We start from the raw sequence: 7,464 nt of genomic DNA on the forward strand, positions 1-7,464 counted from the left end.
TCCCGCTTTCCACTCCAAACAACATTATTGGTAATACACAGGTATTAAATAATTTTAGCCCACTTATAATTCTACTTTATTTTTCAGTTCTTTTCTATTTATAATGTTAATACATTCATTTGCCGCTACTCTTGCCATATTTACCATATTTTCATCTTAATTATTCAGTTTCCCTTTTTCTTGTATAATTTTTCCCAGGTACTTAAGGTTATGTGTTGTTATAATTTCTTTACCCTTTATTTTTACTGTTTTTCCCTTCCCAACTAATGCTGATTGCTTTATGTTCATTCATTTTTAGTCTTTAATTTTAGAAACTCCTCTATTGTGATTATCTTGTATTTTGTATTTTTTGTAATTTTCAACTATTGCCTTGATATCATCTTGAAATATTAATGGGCGTTTCCCTACATTTCCTGTCTTGCAGTTATTTTCTTTTTCCCTCATCATTCTCCTTAGTGAATCCATAGTTATTGAACTTATCTTGGCCCCCAGCACTGACCCCTGTCTTATCATGTCCTGTACATACACTCCTTTACATTCCCCAATGTCAGTCATTGGTATCAATTAATTTTTCATATTAATTTCATATATCATTCTCCAGTTTTTACCCTTTATTCCCTTTAGCCATAACTCCTTTATTACTTCCCTTAATACCATTTTGTCAGAGCACTTTGAAACATCAAAAGATATATACTGCTGTTATTTCTTTGCAGTGCGTCTTCAATAATATTTCAAAAAAAAAAAAAAAAAAAAAAAAAAAAAAATGTTCCCTCCCTGATTTTCCTTTCCTTGTATCGCACTGATAATCACTCATGTTCTCCAGCTTTTCTGTCTCCTTCATTTTATTATTATCTGCATCATTTTCATCAGGTGTGAGTTCAGTATCAGTTCTCTATAATTGTTTAAATCTTGTTACCTTTTCCCCTATATATATTTTTTATGTATGTCTTGTGCCATTCATTTGTTATTATTTCTCTTTCATATATTTTCATCATCATTCTTATTGAATCCTTCATACTTTTCCCACATCTTTTTATCATTTCATTGCAAGTTTATCTGGGCCAGTTGCTTTACCAGTCTTTAGCTTTGTAATTACCCTTTTCACCTCTTCCTCACTTAAATTTGTCCTCTCCCTTGTTTTCATACATCCAACATTCTCTTACCATACTCTCTAAGCATTCTGTGTATTCCTCATATCCTGTTACTTCATTTGTTTTGTATATCTCTTTATAGTATTCCGTGACTCTTTCTTTTATCATTTCTGGGTTTCTTTTATCATTTCCATCTTTATCTATCACTATATATTGCCACGGGTTTATTGTTAATTTTTTTTAATTTCCACAGCGTATCACCATTAGTCCTATTATCATTAAGCTGATTGGTAATTTCTTCTATCCTTCTTTCCTCATTTTCGTTTTTTTATATATTGGATATTTCGTTCAGTCTCTTTCTGTTATAAAGTTTGCTTTTCTGGTTTTATCATTCTCTTTTTTCCTTTATTTCTTTATCTTCCTTTTCCTTTCCATTAATATCTGCACCCTTTTATCTATTCCTTTTTTCTTTTTCTTTTTTCTTGTTATTTTCCCAAATGCTTTATCCAGTATATTATACACTGCTTCCTTCCACTTATTCCACTCAATATCTATACATTATTCTTGGTTGTTTACTCTTTTCCACATGCTCTCAAAAATTTTCATTTTTCACATTTCTTTAAACTTTTCCCATCCTCCTCCTTTTTTAAAGTACTTCTTTACATTTTCATTCCTTACTTCTTTCATTTTATCATCCATTGCAATTAATAGTGTATTGTGGTCTGATTCTTTAACTTCTTTGTTTTTGTATTTCGTTAGCTTGTACATTCCGTGCCCATCTATATTCATATCTATTATGTCTTCATATACACTCCTGTTCATTATCACATAATCTAGTAGCCTATAGATTTTCCCTCATTATTTCTTATGTTTCCTCTTGTTTATTTACGTTTACATTTTTCTGTTCCATTTACAAATACACCTTTAACATTCTCCTCCATTTGGATCAGAACTTTGCCTGCTTTATGTTTCCCTACATTATTTCCAACTATACCATCCTCCTCATTTCCAGTTTTTGCGTTTAAGTCTCCAATGATTGTATAATCTTCACCTGTTTTTTCTGTTTCTAATATGTTCTTTAAGATACAGTACTGAAACTGTTCCCAAATTTTATTGTTCGTCACACATCCTTCTGTTCTTCCATATACACTAATTACATTCAGTGCCCTTTTTCTGGTTTCTATTCTTACTGTCATTTCTGTATCTCCTGTTTCCTCACTAATTTTTACTGTGTTTAACTCTGAATTTATTTTAACCATAATTTCTATTCCTCCACCCACTTTATTTTCTCTGTTATTATTATATGCTTTATAACCTACCTTCACCACTTCTCTTCTCAAGAATGTTTCATTAAGGACTATAATTTCTGGGTCTGTTTTGTTTGTCACTTCTCTTAAACTTACCTGCTTTTCTTTACTTCCTCTACAGTTTACATACAAAATTTTAATTTCACTTTTACCATCATTTTGTTACTTTGTACTGTTATGTTTTGTGTTTTCATTTGTTTTATGAGTTACTTTGTTCTTTATTTTCTCTTTCACCTAGATACTCATTTTCCATCACATTCTTTCTTCCTGCAAGTTTTTCATTTCCTTCCATATGTCTTCCACTCTCAGTATTAATTTTTCTAGTACTATTTTTCTGCTTTCCCCCAAATTTTCTTCCTTCAATAGTTTTCTCATGTTCCTCATTTTTGTTTCACTATTTTCATTTACTGGTGCTTTTTGTTAGTGTAAAAAGTTTGATTAGGTTAGACTAGATGAAATGAGCCTGTTATGTTAAATCCATCTAGGTATTAAGTTAGAGATGAAGTTGTTATAAATTTTTTCTGTGTAAGAAGTTAGAAATGAGGTGGTTTCGATAAATTTGCCTAGGCTTTTAAGTTAGAAATGGTCATGTTTTAAATTTGTCTGGGTTTTATGAAGATAGAGAAATGAGACTTTTATGTCAAAATTGTGTAGGTTGTATTTGAGCTGTTGTTAGAATTGTGTATGCTTTATTTGTGCTGGTGTATTATTGTATAGGTGTTATTTGTAATAGAATTGTGTATGCTTTATTTGTGCTGGTGTATTATTGTATAGGTGTTATTTGTACTAGAATTGTGTATGCTTTATTTGTGCTGGTGTATTATTGTCTAGGTGTTATTTGTACTAGAATTGTGTATGCTTTATTTGTGCTGGTGTATTATTGTCTAGGTGTTATTTGTACTAGAATTGTGTATGCTTTATTTGTGCTGGTGTATTATTGTATAGGTGTTATTTGTACTAGAATTGTGTATGCTTTATTTGTGCTGGTGTATTATTGTCTAGGTGTTATTTGTACTAGAATTGTGTATGCTTTATTTGTGCTGGTGTATTATTGTATAGGTGTTATTTGTACTAGAATTGTGTATGCTTTATTTGTTCATTCATTCATTCATTGCCAGACGCCATGTATCCCAAACGGGGTGGCCAAGGGCTTAGAGTTAATTGTTTTACAGGGAGGGGCACTAATCCTCCACCAACCCCACTTGACACGTAGGGATGCCAACAGCATCTGGTGTTCCCCGGCGGTTACCCATCCAAGTACTAACCAGACCCAACGTTGCTTAACTTCGCTGAACGGACGGGAAGCGGTGTACTCAACGTGGTATGCTTTATTTGTGCTGGTGTATTATTGTATAGGTGTTATTTGTACTAGAATTGTGTATGCTTTATTTGTGCTGGTGTATTATTGTATAGGTGTTATTTGTACTAGAATTGTGTATGCTTTATTTGTGCTGGTGTATTATTGTCTAGGTGTTATTTGTACTAGTGTTGAAATTGTCAAAGATGTATTTGTGCCAGTGTTAGAATTGTGTTTTATTTGTCTATCTCTCTATCTATTACCAGACGCCTCAGTCCCATACAGGGTGGCAGCAAACAAATCGCCTCCGCGTCGCCCTGTCCCCTGCCATTTCACTTAACGTAGGCAAGACCATTGGAGATACTAAATACAGCTTAGATAACAAAGAAATTAGCAAATCGGAATGCGAGAGAGATCTAGGAGTTATGATTAGTAACGACCTTAAACCAAGGCAACAGTGTATTAATGCGAGAAATAAAGCAAATAGGGTCCTAGGATTTATTTCGAGAAGCGTGAGCAATAGATCATCTAAAGTAATACTGAAACTTTATCTAGCATTAGTAAGGCCACATTTAGACTACGCAGTACAATTTTGGTGTCCTTACTATAGAATGGATATTAATTCGTTAGAAAATGTACAGAGAAGAATGACTAAAATGATACATGATGTCCGGAACCTGTCATATGAAGACAGACTGAAAAGACTAAGTCTGCATTCGCTAGAGAGGCGTAGAGTAAGGGGAGACTTAATTGAGGTGAGGTGTTTAAGTGGATGAATGGTATAAATAAGGGAGATATTAGCAAGGTACTTAAAGTGAGCATACAGGATAGAACTAGAAATAACGGTTTCAAACTAGAAAAATTCCGTTTCAGTAAGGAAATCGATAGAAACTGGTTTGGTAATAGAGTAGTAGACGAATGGAATAAGCTACCTAGTAAAGTAGTTGCTGCCTCTTCCATTGAGAGTTTCAAGCATAGGCTAGATAAGCATATGACAAATAAGGGGTGGATATAGGATATTGGATATAGAATAAAGAAAATCTTATAACCAATACTAATTCAAAAAAATTTTCTTTTCAGGTTACACTATGATAGTCTCTATTCTCCTTTCACACTTTCCTGTAAAATGTCCACGCCAGTTTTTCTATACGGCGTGGTGTTCTTTCTGACTTTTTCCTGCCGGCTTCGGCTGGAGGGTTTGGAGGGCCGGGGAGAGCCTTCTTTGCTATCCTTATCTCATTCCAGTAGTTCAGTTACTCTTCTAGGAGCTGCCTAGCATGGGCCAACCGGCCTACTGCAGTTATCCTCTTTTCTTATGTTCTCCCAACTCACACCCCCCTCTCTCATATACCTCTCCACCCCATCCGTCCATCTCATCCTCGGCCTCCTCCTCCCTCTCCCCCCCTCCACCTCACTCATACACTCCTCGTCAGTCTCTCACCCTCCATCCTCTCCACATGGCCAAATCACCTCAATGTGTTCCTCCTAATGCTTCCTGTCACATCCACATCCACACCACATCGCTCCTTTATATCCTCATTTGTTAGCCTGTCTCTCAATGCGACTCCACGGGCTCCTCTTAAATAACTCATTTCCACTGCTCTCACACTTGACTTGTGTCCTTCCAACAACGTTCAAGCTTCACTACCATACGTTAGAGTTGGTATCACAATAATGTCATGTAGTAACTTTTTCACTTCCATGCTCACTTCCCTGTTTCTTATCACTGCCTTCAATGAACCAGCAACCTTTCTTCCTTGCTGTACCCTTTCAAGCACTTCACCCTCCAAACTTCCATCCTGACTCATCACACTACTCAAGTACTTAAACGTACTCTCATTTTCCATTTCCTCATCCAACCTCACTGTACATTCACTGATTTCACCTCTCTCAAAGACCATCACTTTACTCTTCCCTGCATTCACCTTTAGATTCCGTTTCTTACACACTCTCCCAAACTCATCTACCAAGCCTTGCAGCTCCCCTTCGTGTTCACTCAACAACCCAGTATCATCTGCAAACAACAGTACAGGGAGTTTCCAAACACTACCCTCTCTCAACAGGGCCACTCCAACATCCACTGCCCTTGAACCTCTTTTATTACCCCATCCATGTACAGATTGAACAACCATGGAGATATGACACATCCCTGTTTCAACCCAACGTTCAAAGAGAAAAATTAACTCTGTTCACCATCCACACACACTGCAGCCTTAGCACCATCATACATACTCTTCACAGCGTTCAACAACTTCCCATCTACTCCATATATTCTTAATACTTTCCACAATCCTTGTCTATCCACCCTGTCATATGCTTTCTCCAAGTCCATGAAAGCCGAATACAACGTCATTCCCTTCTCTAGAAACTTTTCCACTAAAGATATAAGAATGAATATCTGATCTACACAACCTCTCCCCTTCCTAAAGCCTCCCTGTTCTTCCCCAACTAATTCCTCTGTTCTTTCTCTAACTCTGTCAATAAGTATCGAACCATACACTTTTCCTATTACACTAAGAAGACAGATGCCCCTATGATTACCACACACTTCTATTTCACCTTTTCCTTTGTACAAGGGAATAATTATACCTGACTTCCAATCCTCCGGGACTCTACCTTCCACCCAGGCCTATCTGCACATCTTCCACATCCATTCTACTACAATCGCTCCCCCATGCTTCAGCATTTCACCACACACTCCATCAATTCCTGGGGTTTTCCCCAATTCAACTTTCTTCATTGCCTCCACAACTTCTATCGTACTGATTTCTTCCTGTCTTCCCACCTCCCTCCTTCTCCCAGCCATTCCTCAGCCACTTATACTCGCATTCCTTCCATCCACTATGTTCAACAGTTCCTTAAAGTGTTCTCTCCATCTGCTCACTTTTTCTCCCTTCTCCACTAATAATCTACAATTTTTATCTTTCATTCGCCAGCCAACTTCACTGCCGCCTTATCTTACTCTCTTCACCTCATTCCAGAACATTTTCATACAGTCCCTCCACTTTGCACTCAATTTCCTTCCAAATTCCTCATCCACTCTCTTCTTACTCTCGCTTACTAATCTCTTCCTTTCTACATATAACTGTCTCTTCCGCCTCTCAACTTCTTCCACGCCCCTATTTCTCCTCCATTCATTGTATGCTTTCTTCTTTTGTACCACAGCTTGGTGTATAAATTGTCTAGGTGTTATTTGTACTGGTGTTAAAATTGTCAAAGATTTGTTTGTGCCAGTGCTAGAATTGTGTAGGTTTTATTTATGCCAATAATTAAAATGTCTAGGTTAAGTTTGTGCCAGTGGTAAAATTGCTTATGTGTTTTGAAGATGTCAGAAATTTGGCAAGTGGATGAATTTGTATAGGTTTTAAGACAGGGTTGAATAACTTTGGGTAAAGATAGATTATTCTGGGTTAGGGTAGATCAAATGGTGTTTAATGCCGTCTATCCAATGACAAGGTTTTATTCTTGCCTGCCAGGCAATTTTTTTCAGCTCTTGTGATACTTTTCAAACAGGTTAGGTTAGATGCAGCCTCCGTGTCCCCCTCACTACACTAGGTCTTCCCACAGCTGAATAAAGTCGCTGAAGTTAGCAAGAATAAAACAGTAAAAGCCACCAGATTGATGGATTAAAAATTGTTGAGGCTTGGTTAGGTTAACCTAGAGCCGCTTACATTACTCTCTCTAATCTGATATTTATAATTCCCTTTATTTTTTGTACCTGGCATTTTATTTAGCGCAGGAGAGTTTTATAACGACTTTATTTAGCTTA

General features: G+C 36.4%; 1 pseudogene; it reads right to left on the minus strand.

The window, feature by feature from the left end:
- Positions 1–3,615: 3,615 nt before the first annotated feature.
- On the minus strand, positions 3,616–3,733 carry LOC145389497 (5S ribosomal RNA; annotated as a pseudogene).
- Between the last annotated feature and the right edge of the window lie 3,731 nt (positions 3,734–7,464).

Source organism: Coenobita brevimanus, chromosome 117 (assembly GCF_032717465.1).
Source record: "Coenobita brevimanus isolate Jiangsu-jjx chromosome 117, ASM3271746v2, whole genome shotgun sequence".
Classification (NCBI taxonomy): Eukaryota; Metazoa; Arthropoda; class Malacostraca; order Decapoda; family Coenobitidae; genus Coenobita; species Coenobita brevimanus.